Raw genomic sequence first — 16,951 nt, 5'->3', positions numbered from 1 at the left:
GATGTGTTCTAGCCATGAAAATTGGTGGAGAGGCTAAAGCACATGACATCTCCAAGACCCAGAAAGGGTTTCTGGGCAGATTCTAACTGGTTTGCGAGATATTAAAATAATTAATATTTTTAATGGAGTTCCTAAGTCTAAACTTAGGAAAAATAAAATATTAATGGGTATTAATATAAAATTGGGTTAGAATGTTCCAAAAGACATGGACCAAGCCAAATCTAATCTTAGTCGTTGATTAGAGATTTAATCTCGAGCGTTGAAGAAACAACGAGAAAAGTATAAGAGGAGGCTTGAGGGTCAGTTGGAGAACACACCAGAGTGATCACTCATTCATTTTGCTAGAGCAGGTTTGCTAAGCAAAGTTGAATCAATGATCAGCAGTGAGGGGCAGTGAGTACGAGGCAGTGGCAGAGAAGATACTGAGAGACCAACACAGAAGCAGAGACAACAAAAGCAGTAACCAGTCCAGGCTACACAAAGCCCAGCAGAGCCCAAAGAGACTGCGTCATGGATCAAGCCAAATCTAATCTTAGCCATTGATTAGAGATTTAATCTCGACCGTTGAAGGACAAACGAGAAAAGTATAAGAGGAGGCTTGAGGGTCAGTTGGAGAACACACCAGAGTGATCAGTCATTCATTTTGCTAGAGCGGGTTTTCTAAGCAAAGTTGAATCAGTGATCAGTAGCGAGGGGTAGTGAGTACGAGGCAGAGTGGCAGAGACGATATTGAGATACCAACGCAGAAGCAGAGATAGCAAGAGCAGTAGCCAGTCCAGGCTACGCAGAGACCAGCGCAGAAGTAGAGACAGCAAGAGCAGTAACCAGTCTAGGCTACGCAGAGCCCAGAAGAGGCAGTGCAGAGCCCAAAGAGACTATGTCATCCATGTAGAGGACAGAGGGAATGACGCAGAGGCTGCGCAGTGCCTCAGAGGGCTGACGCAAAGGGTCCTGGGGTTGACACAAGTCAGCAGAGGGCTGACGCAATGGCCAGAAGGGCCAGTGCTGAGCTTCGATTATGCCGGAGAGGGTTTCGTGGGACAGGGTTTCTGAATACCTGTTTTCGAATATAGAGGTATTGCTACCGTGTATTTTTCTTTGTCGGGTGAGCCGGTTTAGGCACCCAGATGTACTCAAATAAACTAGATAATAATATAACCCTTTGAATAGTTACACCTGTTTTCCCGCATTGGGTTTTTTTGGGGACATTTATCCAAAAATAACGGTGCCACTTGTGTGTTTGTTTTCTTTCAGTTGATGATCTGTAGATGTTGTCACTATATTGTGTTTATTTCGATATTTAATGTATTAAATAACTTGTTCTAGTTTAGACAAGTAGGAGAAATAAACCAATAGAATATAGATTAATTTTCTAACGGATAGACTTAGAAAATTCAACATGGTATCAAAGCGTGGTTGCATATCACAGGAAAACTGAAGGCATCATCCAAGCAGAGCATTTACAGTAGATTCAACTGTCCTGAGTGACAGGGCTGATCCTTATAGAAGGCGATAGAGGAAGGACTGATGCAGAGAGACCGCGTCATCAATCTGGGCCAGAGAGTGACCAGTGCAGAGGCAAAGGGAGGTAGAATCAAGCTCACGCAGAGGCATGCAGAGGCCAGGAGGGTTGACGCAGTTGGATGAGGGGGCTGATTTTCCGGTGTTGGGGTTGCGTAGAGCCAAGTGCCTCAATCCTTCAGTTGTTGGGGCATAGGAGGCTGTGGATAGTTTGCGGAGCGAAGCTGGTGGGGTACTGTGGTCAGAACAATACCTAATAGGGCAAGACCAAGGTGGAGGAAGTTTCTGCTGAGGTGGATTCTAGCCAAGGAATCTGGATCAGTGTTGCAGTTGCACAGACAGTTGGAGTGGGGCAACTTGACGTTGGCAGAAGGATTTCCATGAGGGAAATCGGGACTCAGAGGGAGTCCAGAGGAGAACTTCTAGACGGGAAGTAGAGAGACTCAGCAAGAGTCGAACAGAGGACTTCCAGATGGGAAGTAGAGAGACTCAGAGGAGTCGACAGAAGAGCAACAAGATGGCCGTGAATGGACTGAGAGATCAGGATAGGTTGGACAAAGCATCTAACTTTGTGGTTTGGAAGGCCAGGATCTTGCTCATTCTAGATAGAAATCGCATCAAGAGCTTCGTCTAGAGAGTGATAGCTATCCCAGTTGACCCAATAGCTAATGAAAGGTACGAGGAGGCAATGGCGCAGGCTAAGTGCATCATCCTTGATGGGGTCAAGGATCATGTGGTACCACATATTGTCAAGAAGGAAATTGCAAAGGAGGATGTGAGACGCTTTAAAGACATTGTACCAACATACTTCTGTGTAAAGGAAGATGCTCCTGGAGAATCAGCTAAGGGCATACCAGATGCAGAAGGGAGAGCAAATAGATGTCTTTCTCGGTTGATTGAAGGAGATCCGTGACCAACTAACATCCATAGGGGCCACGCTGGATGAGGAGTTGATGGTGAGGAGTAGGACCACACTGAACGTAATCTTAGAGGATTGGGAGGTATTTGTCTAGAGCATACTGGGCAGAAAGAGACTTCCGGATTGGGAGGAACTGTGGGCGGCTCTTCCTCAAGAAGAGATCAGACGGCTGACCAAGGCAGGGAGTAGCAACAAAGGGGTCAGAATCAAGGAGGAGGAAGAAGAGGATGCAACTTTAGCATCTGAGGGAAAGCAGGAGAAGAGGAAGAAGAAGGACTTCTCCAAGGTCGAGTGCTTCCATTGTGGGGAACTGGGTCATTTTGCGAACCGTGTCCAAGGAAGAAGAGTAAGGGAGAGGCTTTTGACTCGAAGGCAGTGCCTACGAAGGTGGAGAAAGAAGTCGAGGAGGATGACGATTTTGCCATGGGTGCTCATGTCCCACTTGAGAAGAAGTGGAAAGACATCGAGTTGTAGTCAGGAGGACTACAGGCGATGAGGGGCAAGATCCTTGAGGTACCCAACCTCTTGGATTATACCTTGCTACGGGAGTCTCGAAGAGTAGCAGGACTGGCAGATGTTGGTAGAGACGGATGCAGATGAAGCGGTAAAAGAGTGCTATAGTGCAAGAGTCTCTGGGCAGCACGAGGCTAGCAGATTGCAACAGTGCGAGAGGCACGAGAGTGTTGCACCAGTGCAATATGGCACAGAGAGGTGTGCAACGGTGCGAGATGCAGGGAGTTGTTACAGCAGCGCAGAGGTCAATAGAGGGAGCACTTGTTAGCGACAGAGAGAGCTTCAACATTGGGTGTGTTTCTAGCTTGACAGCGATGTCAGAAGTTGGGTGAATCAGTGACTTACTTCTCAGTAACTGAGTTGCAGTGCAGTAGCAGTATGTAGTAGCACGATGCAGCATGATGAGAGGGGGATGCAGTGTGGATGCAATGTTGGGAGTATGGACCAGAAGCAACATGGATGTAGAGGGAGTTGTCACGGATGCAGAGGGCGTTGTCGTACAGATGCAACAGTGGTAGTGGCAGGGCCATGGGCAGCAGTGCAGAGGATGTTGGGCAGCAGGATCAGCACAAGTATCGATGTCGGATGATCAATGTGATACTAGAACACAGCCCTCGTTAAGAGGGAGTGTTGATTTGGGGTAGTATCAGATGTGTTCTACCCATAAAAATTGGTGGAGAGGCTAAAGCACATGAGATATCCAAGACCTAGAAAAGGTTTGGGCAGATTTTAACCGGTTTGGGAGATATTAAAATAACTAATATTTTTAATGGAGTTCCTAAGTCTAAACTTAGGAAAAATAAAATATTAATGTGTACTAATATAAAACTGGGTTAGAATGTTCCAAAAGACATGGATCAAGCCAAATCTAATCTTAGTCGTTGATTAGAGATTTAATCTCGGCCGTTGAAGGACCAACGAGAAAAGTATAAGAGGATGCTTGAGGGTCAGTTGGAGAACACACCAGAGTGATGAGTCATTCATTTTGCTAGAGTGGGTTTGCTAAGCGAAGTTGAATCAGTGATCAACAGCAAGGGGCAGTGAGTACGAGGCAGAGTGGCAGAGACGATACTGAGAGACCAACGCAAAAGCAGAAATAGCAAGAGCAGCAGCCAGTCTAAGCTACACAGAGGCAGCACAGAGCCCAAAGAGACTGTGTCATCCACGTAGAGGGTAGAGGGAGTGACGCAAAGGCTCCCAGAGGCTGCGCAGTGCCTCAGAGGGCTGATGCAGAGGGTCCTGGGGTTGACGCAAGTCAGCAGAGGGTTGATGCAATGGCTAGAAGGGCCAGTGCTGAGCTTCGATTATGCCGGAGAGGGTTTCGTGGGACAGGTTTTCTGAATACCTGTTTTCGAATATAGAGGTATTGCTGTTGTGTATTTTTCTCTGTCGGGTGAGCCGGTTTAGGCACCCAGATGTACTCAGATAAACTACATAATAATATAACCCTCTGAATCGTTGCACCAGTTTTCCCACATTGGGTTTTTCCGGGGACATTTGTCCAAAAATAACGATGTCACTTGTGTGCTTGTTTTCTTTCAGTTGATGATCTGTAGATGTGACTGTATTGTGTTTATTTCGATATTTAATGTATTAAATAACTTGTTCTAGTTTAGACAAGTAGGAGAAATAAACCAACAGAATATAGATTAATTTTCTAATGGATAGACTTAAAAAATTCAACACCTATGTGCTCTATTTCCTATCCCTCTTGGTTATTTTTGCTCAGCTATGGAACACATGCACTCAAAAGAATGGAATGTGTCTTCCTCCTAGTGGCTTGGTTATAATACAGCCTGATAGCCTACTAGTGGTTAAGTTTGAATACCTCAATTCTTAACCAAAGTTACATTATAGACTCTTCTAGAGTCTTTTACATTATAATCACGTGGCTAACGCCTTTTCCATGCATAATGGGGGTTGACGTGGAATGCTCTTGAATTATGGCTGTGAAAACAGAAAGGTCACCTTCTGAGTGGCATAACTTCCACATAGGGACTTTGATTGACGTGCTTCTTGCACCGTTGGAAAGATCTTTGTGTGTAGAATAGAATGAAAAGGTGAGGTAGAAAAGAAGAGCAAAGTTGAGGAGAAAGAAGGAAGAAGTTGGGGAAGACAAGAACCGAAGTTTTGGGCATATCTCTCTCACATGTGCGAAGTCACTGGATTGAAGCTGGGGCTGAAATTTCTGAATCAACTGCAAATCCGAAATTCTGAAGCTGTGAGCCGAAATTCTAAATTAAAGTTGCATCTGAGAAGCTGACACTTGGAGACTTTGGTAGGGATCATCTACTGTAAGGAAGGGCTGACTTGGTGATTGGAGGAGGTCTTTTTCTAGGTCTAAAGGGTCTTGGATTATCTCATCTTGATTTAAATATACTAGTGGAGGAGTTGGACTGGGTTTTCCCCTAAATAAGGCTTTTTCCCTGGCTGAGTGCCTACATCTTATGTCCTTTGTTGTGATCTTCTTTGTTTGGCATTTGTCTTGATGAACAAAACATAATAAATTGAAAGAACTAATAAGAAGAAAAGAGCAATCACAAGAAAAAATCAAAGTCTAAGAGAAATCTACTTAAAAATCCAATCCATATAATGCCCTAGATTTCTCAACAGTCATGTCCCTTCTTGGTTTTTGGTAAACCTCCCACAAAGTCCATGGAAATGCTTTCCCTGTTGAAGTTTCTAAGTTTACTTAGTTTAGAAACCCTTCATGCACTTTTTCTGATTTATTCCTACCTACTTGTTATTTTTCTTTAACAAGTTATTTACAAAGTAAATATTGAAAATAAACACTAGTGCATGCTCAACATATTACAGATCAGCAACTAAAAGAAACAAGAACAAACACACCACATGACACCATTATTTTTGGACCAATGTACCTGGAAAAACCCAATGTGGGAAAACCGGTGTATCTATCTGAGGGTTTTCTTACTAAGCAATATCAGAGTACAATCCAGGTGCTGAAACTGGCCTACCTAACAAAGAATTTCCTTAGCAACTATACCTCACAGTTTGAGAGAAATCTCCTGGCTGAAACCCTGGAAAACCCGTCCGTTAGCTCCTCAGCACAAAACTGCTTTGCAACCCCAGCGTTTGCCCAAACTGGACTACGTTAGCCCCTCTGTCTCATGCTGGCCTTGCGTTAGCCTTTATAGGCCTGCATCAACCCTAGGAGGCTCTGTGTCAACTCTGGGAGCCTTTGTGTCAGCTGCGTTGGCCCCTCTGGTGCTCTGCGTAGCACTTGGCTGTCTCTGCCTAGCCCTGCGTGAGCCCTTGCTGGCTCTGTGTCACCCTCCTTGGCTGTTGCGTTGCTCTCCCGGCACAATCTCTGCTTTCTCTGTTTCTCTGTACTCAATATCCCTCGTTGCTCTCCCGATCACTGATTCTATCTCTCTTATCAAACCCCGCTCTAGAGAATAGAATGACTGATCATCTGGTGTATTCTCCAAGTGACCCTCAAGCCTCCTTTTATACTTTTCCTGTTGACATCTCAATGGCCGAGATTAAGTCCCTAATCAACGGCTAAGATTAGATCTGGCTTGATCTATGTCTTTTGGACCACTCTAACACAGATTCATATTAATACACATTAATATTTTATTTTCCCTAAGTTTATATTTAGGGACTCCATTAAAAATATTAATTATTTTAATATCTCCTAATCTATTTAGAATCTGTCCAAACCCTTTCTAGGTATTGGAGATCTCATGTGCCCCAACCTCTCCACAAAATTTCGTGGCTAGAGCACATCTGATGCTACCCCAAATCAACACTCCCTCTTAGCGAGGATTGTGCTCTAGCAATACTCCTCACTGAATATTACTCTGATCATCCGGTATCGATACCTGTGCTGATGCTAGGCCTTCCTGCCCAACATCCTCTGCACTGCTGCATCCTATACTACTGCCCATGGTTCTACCACTGCCACTGTTGCATCTGTACGACAGCTCCCTCTGCATCTGTGCTGCTGCTGGTCCTTTCTCCCAGCATTGCATCCGTGTTGTTGCTAGTCCTTTCTCCCAGCATTGCATCCGTGCAGCTACTGGTCCTTTCTCCCTGCATTGCATCCGCACTGCACCTCCTCTCATCATGTTGCATCGTGCTGCCTACTGCTGCACTGCAACTCAGTTACTGAGAAGTAACTAACTGATCTCCCAACTGACCTCCCTGTTGGGCTAGAAACACCCACTGATGCTGAAGCTCCCTCGACCACTAACAAGTGCTCCCTCTCTCTGACCTCTGCATTGCTACAACAACTCCCTGCATCTCACACCGTTGCACACCTCTCTGTGCCATCCTGCAGTGGTGCAACACTCTTGTGCCTCTTGCACTGCTGCAGCCTGCTAGCTTTGCGCTGTCTCGGGACTCCTGCTCTGTAGCTCTCTCTGTTGCTCCATCTGCATCCGTCTCTATCCACCCAACCAATCCTGCTACCCCTCGTCGGGGCTCCCGTAGCAAGGTCTAATCCAAGAGGTTTGGTACCTCAAGGATCCCCTCATTGCCTGTATTCCTCCTGACTACAGCTCGATGTCTCCCCACTTCCGCTCAAGTGGCGCGTGTGCACTCATGGCACAGTCATCATCTGTCAAAACTTCCTCGTAGCAAGGTCTAATCCAAGAGGTTGGGTACCTCAAGGATCCCCTCATTGCCTGTAGTCCTCCTGACTACAGCTCGATGTCTCCCCACTTTCGCTCAAGTGGCGTGTGTGCACTCATGGCACAGTCATCATCTGTCAAAACTTCCTTCTATGCCCATGCTGGCACTACCTTAGTTTCGGAAGACTCTCCCTTACTCTTCTTCCTTGGGCATTGGATTGCATAATGACCCATCTCCCCACAGTGGAAGCACTTGATATTGGAGAGATCTTTCTTCTTCCGCTTCTCTTGCTTTCCCTCAGATGCTAGGGCCACATCCTCTTCCTCCTATTGAACTTTGATCCCTTTGCTGCTGCTACTTGTCTACAACTGCCGTTTGATCTCTTCCTGGCAAAGAGTTGCCCACATCTTGTCCCAAGGTAGGAGAGTCTCTCTACCTAAGATATTTTGGACAAACACTTCCCAATCTTCTGAGACAACATTTAGGGTTGTCCTCACCATAAGCTCTTGATCCGGTGTCGCTCCCATAGCAGTCAACTGCTCTCGGATCTCATTCAGTCCTCCAAGGAAGGTGTCAATCGATTGACCCTTCTTCGTTTGATACGACCTCATCTGGTTCTCGAGCATCATTCTTCTCTGCACAGAAGTACACTGGTACAGGTTCTTGAGAGCCTCCCACATCTCAACTGTTGTTTCCTTCTCGACTATATGTGGTACCACATGATCCTTGACCCGTCAAGGATAATGCACTTGGCCCTCGCCATTGCCACTTCATACTTGTCATTATCATTTGGGTCAATTGGGATAGCTATCGTCTTCAAGGCGAAGTTCTTGACACGATTCCTATCAAGCACTGATAAGATTTTGGCCTTCCAGACTGCGAAGTTTGATGCTCTGTCCAGTCTATCCTGGTCCCTTACAACGTGTAGTGCCATGATGCTCCTCTACTTCCCTCCTGGAAGTTCTCTGTTTGACTCCTCTGAGTCTCTACTTCCCGACTGGAAGTTCTCTTCTGGTCTCCCTCTAAGTCCTGATTTCCCTCCTGGAAATCCTTTTGCCACTTGTTGAGATGCCCCCTACTCTGATCGTCTTGTGCAACTGCACCGCTGATCCAGGTTCCTCGGCTAGAAGCCCTTGGAAACAACTCCTTTGGCCCTGCTCCGTCAGGTACTATTCAGACTATAGTACCTCACCAGCGCCACTCTGCAATATTTCTGCAACCTTATAGACTCCAGCAACTGCCTCTATGTGAACTGTGTCAGCCCATCTCTGTCTCACGCTGGCTCTACGTCACCCCAAAGGGTCTGCATCAGCCCTGGGATGCCCTGCGTCAACCCTCTGGCCCTTTGCGTTAGCAACGTTGGCCTCTCTGGGCTCTATGCAACTCCTGGCTTCTTCTGAGTAGCTCTGCCTGGCTCTGCGTGACACTTCTTGGATTTTGCGCTGCTAGAAACAACTTTTGTCACCTCGGGACAGCTGTTTTCTACTGCTATTGCTCCGCTTCGTTGATGTCTTTTAGTCCTCCTGTGATTTGCAATCACCCTCTGATACCATGTTGAAGTTTCTAAGTTTACTTAATTTAGAAACCCTTCGTGCACTTTTTCTGATTTATTCCTACCTACTTGTCTCACGTTGGCCTCGCCTCAGCCCCGAGAGGCCCTGCGTCAGCTCTGGGAGCCTCCGCGTCAGCTGCACTGGCCCCTCTGGTGCTCTGCACAGTACTTGGCTGCCTCTGCTTGGCCCTGCGTGAGCCCTTGTCGGCTGTGCGTCACCCTCCTTGGCTACTGCATTGCTCTCCCAGCACAACCTCTGCCTTCCCTATTTCTCTGTACTCAATGCCCCTCATCTGCTCTTCCGATAACTGATTCTATCTCTCTTAGCAAACCCCGCTCTAGAGAATAGAATGACCAATCATCTGGTGTACTCTCCAAGTGACCCTCAAGCCTCCTCTTATACTTTTCCCGTTGACATCTCAACAGCCGAGATTAAGTCCTTAATCAATGGCTAAGATTAGATCTGGCTTGATCCATGTCTTTTGGACCACTCTAACATAGATTCATATTAATACACATTAATATTTTATTTTCCCTAAGTTTAGACTTAGGGACTCCATTAAAAATATCGATTATTTTAATATCTCCTGATATGTTTAGGATTTGTCCAAACCCTTTCTGGGTATTGGAGATCTCATGTACCCCAACCTCTCCACCAAATTTCGTGGCTAGAGCACATCCGATGCTACCCCAAATCAAAATTCCCAAGGACAAGTGGGTATAAGAAAGGGACAATATTGACCCCATTTCCTATTGTTAAGCTTGCTAGTACAACAAAGCATGCATCCTCTTATGAACCTAGCTACCTGCTCTTGCATATTGAGCCTGTTTCCCACCACCAGTGCATGACCCCTATAGGAGAAATTTTCTCCTAGATTTGTCTTCAGTTGGCAGCCGGCAGCGCTTTTGCAGCTACCTCATAGCTCGATATGCCACTATTCTCTGCCACCTGAGCCAGTCATTGTGTGCCCTCGTTCAACTGTCATGTCGTATGTTTGAAGGCATGACTTCCAACTCCGAAGGTATGAATTTTCATTATGTAATTAGGCACATTTGGGCATGGATTAGTGGGGGGATCCAATGAAAAGAAAAGTCTATGACTGTACTCTTGTTCCCTTCCCTCAACTTGGGGGTTAATCTTGTATCTTGGTCTCGTGGGGTCTCCTTTACTAGCTATTAGCTTTAGGAGTGACACTACATGGGAAACCCTGATTTTGGTTGCATGGTCATGTTGTCGCCCGGATTGTATAGGCACTACGACAACACTCAGGGTGGGGGATGTCACTCTGATCCCGCCCACTCTGTTCTAGATATATCCCAACAACAGGGTATGGGGAGTAGTCCCTACGGAATGAGGTGAAGGAAAACATTTTGGAAACCATCTTGTTTGGGAGACACGGGTGAGTGGCCTAGCTACTTGGTTGAATTTAAGCAAAATTATTAATTCGATTAGATTTTAAAGTATGAGACTAGTGCCTTAATGGAGTCACAAATTCTTGCTTATAGTAAATTGGAAACAAACAACCAGATGGACACCTGCTGCTTGAGATGATTGATTATGCTAAATGATGTGCAAGTCCTATGGCCTAGGTGTGATGCAGTGATCTTGGTTATTTTTAGTTATATGCTTAATCTAAGTGATGTTGGTTATTTTTAATTATATGCTTAATCTAATTGTAACCTTCCCTTAACTATTTTGTAGTTGGGCTCCAAGGTAGGTTGTGGGAAGGAGGCCAACCGGAAGCAGGCTAGGGCCTAATTAATGATACCTTTTGTTGTGCTCCTATCGCCTGATGCCTTCGACACTACAGAGATTGTGGCTCTGCCGACTTCAAGGTCACCGTGTTAACCAATGAAGAGTTGTCGAGGCCCCTCGAGTTAGGTTATGAGGGTTGTCCTAGATTTCTATCAACCTAGCTTATGCTAGGAGGTAAATTATTAATGCAATCTAGACTTAGTATGCTTGATGCAAGATGATGAATGAAAATTATCTTGGGTTAAGATTGTTTTATGTTACTTAAGTACTCTTCTTGAATTAGTATTAAATCAAGAGTACTTAACAATATTAAGATACAATCTTAAGAAAGTAAAGGATGAAAGATAGAAGTGTAAACTTCAACAATATTCCACAAGATGCCAAATAACCAATGAACTTAAGATGCCAAATGCCTAAGATAAACAAATCGAGATGTCAAGCTTCTTAAGATTATAACAATTATCCAATGATTTCTGCCAATTAGATTTCACAAGGTCAAAGACTCAGAATTTAATTGGAGTGTTTTTAGTGCAAAATTTAAAACTTAGAACAGGCCACACAAATTTTAGATCCCAACAGTCAAAACAGTAGTATCACTTCAGAAAATTCAGTGTTTATTAATGTTATGAACGCAGTAAGGAAATGCTAAATTGATAATGTGTATGCTTGCCCAATATCACAAGAATATGTTCAATTACCAAGTATACTTAGTCAACTGAAAAATTAGATGAATTAGCCTTCTTAAGATGTATTCTTCAGTGAATTTTCAGATCTGAAATATTGATTACACCAGTAAATAACTTCAAATCAGCAAGCTAATGATGCTAGACATAGATGATTAATATACCCAAAAATAGTAAAATTGCACAAGTACTTGAAAAATTCAATTTTTAGGGCTTTAGGAGAGTTTGATTAAGCAATTTTCAAAACTGATATGTTTATTACAGCAGTGAAACTGTGACAGATAAGCAAGCTAGCAATACTAGAGACAATACCCAAAATGCCTAAAGCCCAAAAATAGTAAAATTGCACTAGTACCTAAAAATTTCAATTTTTAGGGCTTTAGGAGAGTTTGATTAAGGGAGTTTCTGAACTGATATTTTATTACAACAGTGAAACTGCGACAGATAAGCAAGCTAGCAATACTAGAGATAATACCCAAAATGCCTAAAGATAGTAAAATTTTGCCAGAAACTGAAAATTCAAAGTTTTGACCCTTATTAAGTATATGCTTCAGAAATATTCAGATCTGAATTTTTAAGTGATGCAGTAAATTTCAGCAAGCTTAAAAGTTAGATCTAGGCCAAATCCAAGATGCCTAAGTGGCCAAAATTTGTAAAAATGAAAATTTTGCAATTCTAAACAACTTTGACCATGTAATATGTGATTTTAGAGCTCATTTCTTACTAATTTAATTGTTGTACTAAAACACAGATAAACTAGGGTTTAGAGGTCAAACCCTGTGCCCAAGGCCTTGAAGATCCCTTGGTTGAAATTCGTTGAAATTTTAGGATCAAGTTGCCACCAAGTATTCAGTCCAAAATTTGAGACAATTAACCTACAAAACCACCAAGTATTCAGTCCAAAACTTCAGATCTAGTGTTTTAGGGCAGATTAGGGCAAAAGAGGCTAAGAAGAGGCAACGAAAGGCCAATGGAAGGCCAACCTTTAGGGATAAAGGGGCTAGAATGATAGATTGGGGGTCAACAAGGGTAGAAAAGGCCACAAGAAGGCAATGCGGGAGGAGGAAAAGCCTCCAAGGCTTGACGCAAGAAAAAAAGGCTCAAAAAAGGAGAACGTTGGGGTTGAGGGGCTCAAGAGGCCACGACAAATCCTCAAAGGTTGTCGTCTAGCCTTTCAGATGTAAATTTTTGCAACTTCTTTAAAATTCCACCTTGGACAACTCAAATGACTGAGATAATGATTGCATGAGATTCCTCTTTTCGAGAGGATCAAAATCAACCTAAAGATCACTTAATTTGGTCAAGTGGAAGTTGAGTTATGAATTATTTTATTCATACATGTATTATGGAATGGGTCAGCCCTAACCACATGAGTAACTGCTTGGGTCAGTCTTAACCCCAAGTGAACCCTCAAGAAATCCTATAAATAGAAGAGACCTCAAGATCATTTGGACACATCTTCTCTTCTCTTTTGTCTTGGTTCGCACAGGTTCGACGGAAGGAGTTCGCGTAAGGGTCCGAAATCATAGGAGAAAGGTTCGCTTTGAGTTAGGGTTTTCTGGATCTCAGTCGTTGGCACAGAACATGGCATTTTGGTCCCTGGATGCTGGCACACAAGCCTATGAGAGCGACTAGAGACCCATAGTCACTGGCACAGAGGCTTATGGGAGCGACTTTGGCCTCAGAGGTAGATATGAATGTATTGATCCCCGGTCGCTTCCACAGAGTGGTCCTGAGAGTGACTAGGTTGTCCTGGACGCATGCACAGTAACTTCAAGGAAGCGACCAAGGGTTTTGGGTGTGTGGCACCCCAGTCGTACGCACAGAGTCTTCTAGAGAGCGGTCGAGCAGTCACAATCGCCCTCACACAGTATCCGAGAGAGAGACTAGGGAGTTTCGATTGCACACAGACAGTTCTAAAGAAAGCAACCAGAGTTCAGATATAGGGTTTGACATCTTGGCTTCAGTTGATTTCAGTGATCTGGTAGATCTTGGTTTCTCTTTGCTGTTATATAGATCTGTAGGTCTTATTTGTTAGTATCAACTGCAAACATATGTATTGGGCTCATTGACAGCGACAATAGTGCTCAGCAGTATTCGACACAGTGACAGCAGTATATAGCACTTGACATCAGTTTGTGACAACACATTACAGCCATTAGTATGAGGGTTCTAATTCCTAGCATGATAAGATCTGTTTCATGGATATCATTATTGTTTTGCTGCATAGATAAAGTTATAGATGATTGTACTCTCTTTTGCTGCACCATTTGATGATGATTTAAGAAGAAGAAGATTTGCAAGGGTTTTCCCCATAATGGGTTTTTCCCTAGTCTTGGACTAATCCCAGTGTCTCTATGTGTGTGCATGCTTTTCTTCTAATCTTCCTTTTATGTTCCACTGCATTGATGATGATGGTGATCTTGTTTCTTTCTATATATTTGCATATGTTGATGTATAATGGTGTAGATCTGAGTAATGTAACAATGATATGGGGTGAACTTAATATATTAATGATGAAATGCAACTATCATAGAAAAGAACAATGTCGCCCTATGAAAAATTAACATGGGATCGGAGCCAGGTTGAAGAAAAGTCATGCAAACCACCCCCATAATGACACCTTGGATGGAAGCAAGAAGAGGATGGTGGAGACCTAAAATAATTCTGGATTTTGAAGAAAATCGTAAGCATCTTGATGCTTAGGATTTGATGGATTATATGAGGTTAGGGTGGAGAGAAAACCCTGGTTTATGGCAAAGACTTGAGATTTGATATATGAAACTCTAGCATGGTCTATGTCAAACACTTGTGGGAGATTCTATGAAGCCCTAGATGGGATAATCCCTAGCAAACCAGGTTGGATACTTGAAAGAAACAATGGTATATGGACCATAGACATTGATGGCTCTTGAAGATTGGTTCAAGAGGGAGAGGATCACCTCTCATCGAAGATAAGTATTTCTTGACTTATGATGCTTACTTGTTAGACTTATGGATCTGATGATTATGTTTATTGCTTATACTTCCTGCATATTTGTGTATATTGATGTTTCTAACCTTCTTGTTGACATGTGATGAGTAGATCCTTCTTGAGGATCACTTTGAGATGCAGATTTGGAAAGAGACAAAGAGGTACTTGATGAAAAGATGACAAAGTGCTTCAAGTGGCCTATGTCTAATGAAAAGGTGCACAGATAATACCACAAGGTATTGATGGTATGTTTCAGTTATTGGCTCAATAAGCCTTGAGATATGATGAGAATGCCTCTTTCTTTAATGGCTCATACATGTATATGAAAGTGACTTAGATCTATGTCTCCTATAATGAAATGTTGCTCCTAGTGTTGAACTTTTTATCTTCTTGAATTCTATGAGGCTATCTAATGTTGATACATTATTGATACACTTAATGTTTTGCTAACATTTATGATCTATTCTTGGATATCCTTGATCCTATAAAGAAGACTAGCACCTTGGCTCTAGAAAATGATACTCTTGATACTTGTCATGATGGATTTCATATAAAAGGATAGTTCATTGACTCATATACATGAGTCTGCTAGTAATGCTTGTGATAAGCATGACGTAAGGATATGGAAAGAGTGATTGACACTCTTCTTTCAATAAAGATTTATTGAATGATCTAACCCACTGTTGATAATATCGGCGATATTCGAAAATATCGCGATATTTTCGGCAAAACGATATATCGCCGAAAAAATATCGCGATATTTTCTGTCGGAAAATATCGGCAAAATATCGCGATATTTTGAAAATATCGGCAAAATATCGGCTATATTTAAAAATCTAAAAAAATTATTTTTTATGCTTGCCGATATTTTCGCCGATATTGCCGATAAGATATTTTCTGGACCCTCGCCGATATTTTGCCGATACCGATATTTTCAACACTGATCTAACCTGATTTTATTGGTCATGAAGAGCCTGGTAACCTTGATGTGAGAAGTATAAGTGTAAGATTGATGAGTGTTGAAATTTCTAAGTCTAACACGTTAGAAATTCTTCCTGCACTATCTAGTTTATTTCACTTACTTGTTTATTCCTTAACAAGTTATTTCACCATATAAGTCCTGAAAATAAACCCAAATGCAGTCTCAACTCATATACAAATCATCAACTGAAATAATAGACAAACACACAAGGGACACCGTTATTTTTGGACTATCGTCCCCGGAAAAACCCAACTTGGGAAAACCGGTGCAACAATTCTGAGGGTTTTCTTATTAAGCACATTTCTTGAGTACAACTAGGGTGCCAAACTGGTTTACCCAACAGAGATTTCTATCTGGCAGTAATACCTCTCTCTATCTGGCAGTAATACCTCTCTTTGGAAGCAGATATTCAGCAAGTTTTCCCCACAAAAATCCTTCCAACACTTCTCCAAGGCTCTGCGTTAGCCCTGCTAGCCTCTGCGTATCTCTAGCATCCCCTGTGTCAGCCCTCAAACCCTCTGTGTCAGCTCTCTGGCCCTCTACGTCACCCATGCAGAGCCTGGTAGCCTCTGCACAGTCTCTCTGGCCTTCTGCATGGCTCCTGTTGGCTTTGCATAGCCTCTTCAATCACAGCGTTGGCCCTCTGGCACTATCTCTGCCTCTTTGCTATGCACTCACTGCCCCTCGCTGCAACTCAGATCACTTGTTCGATTTCTCTCAGCAAACTCCGCTCTAGAAAATCGAACTGACTGATCAATCTTGGTGTATCTCCAACTAACCCTCAAGCCTCCTCTTATACTTTTCCCATTGAATCTTCAACGGCCAAGATTAAGTCCCTAATCAATGACTAAGATTAGATTTGGCTTGATCCATGTCATTTAGAACATTCTCACCCAGTTTTATATTAATACCCATTAATATTTAATTTTTCTAACTTTAGACTTAGGAACCCCATTAAAAATATTATTTATTCTAATATCTCTCCAACCGGGTGGAATTTCCCCAAACCATTTCTGGGTCTTGGAGATCTTATGCGCCTTAGCCTTTCCACCAATTTTCATGGCTAGAGCACATCCGATGCTACCACAAATCAGCACTCCCTCTTAGCGAGGAATGTGCTCTAGAAATGTTTCACCATGGAAACATCACACTGATCCTCCGCACCGGTACGTGTGTTGATGCTTGGCTTGCTGCCTCACATCAAATGCACTATTGCTTCCTGTATTGTTGCCCATGACACTGTCACTGCCACTGCCACATCTGTACTGCAGCCCCCTCTCAATATGTTGCCCATGCTCCCCCTAACACTGCCACTACTAACTGTGGCACTGCAACTTAGTTACCGAGAAGTAGGTAACTGACTTCTCCCAAATACTGACATCCCAGTCAGTCTGGAAGCCATGTGAAACTGAAGCTGCCTCTGCTGCTATCTTGTGCTCCCTATGTTACCAT

At 43.3% G+C, this 16,951-nt stretch overlaps 1 protein-coding gene across 1 annotated transcript in view; it reads left to right on the top strand.

Annotated features, from left to right (window-relative positions):
• LOC149164029 (DNA-directed RNA polymerase D subunit 2b-like) overlaps positions 1 to 16,951 on the top strand; it is a 310,324-nt gene that overhangs the window by 222,517 nt on the left and 70,856 nt on the right. The window lies entirely within an intron of this gene.

The sequence above is a fragment of the Pinus tabuliformis genome, chromosome 5_1 (genome assembly GCF_031772625.1).
Source record: "Pinus tabuliformis cultivar Carrire ecotype Pingquan chromosome 5_1, CPIR1, whole genome shotgun sequence".
NCBI lineage: Eukaryota > Viridiplantae > Streptophyta > Pinopsida > Pinales > Pinaceae > Pinus > Pinus tabuliformis.
This window is presented reverse-complemented; position numbering and strand designations above follow the sequence as displayed.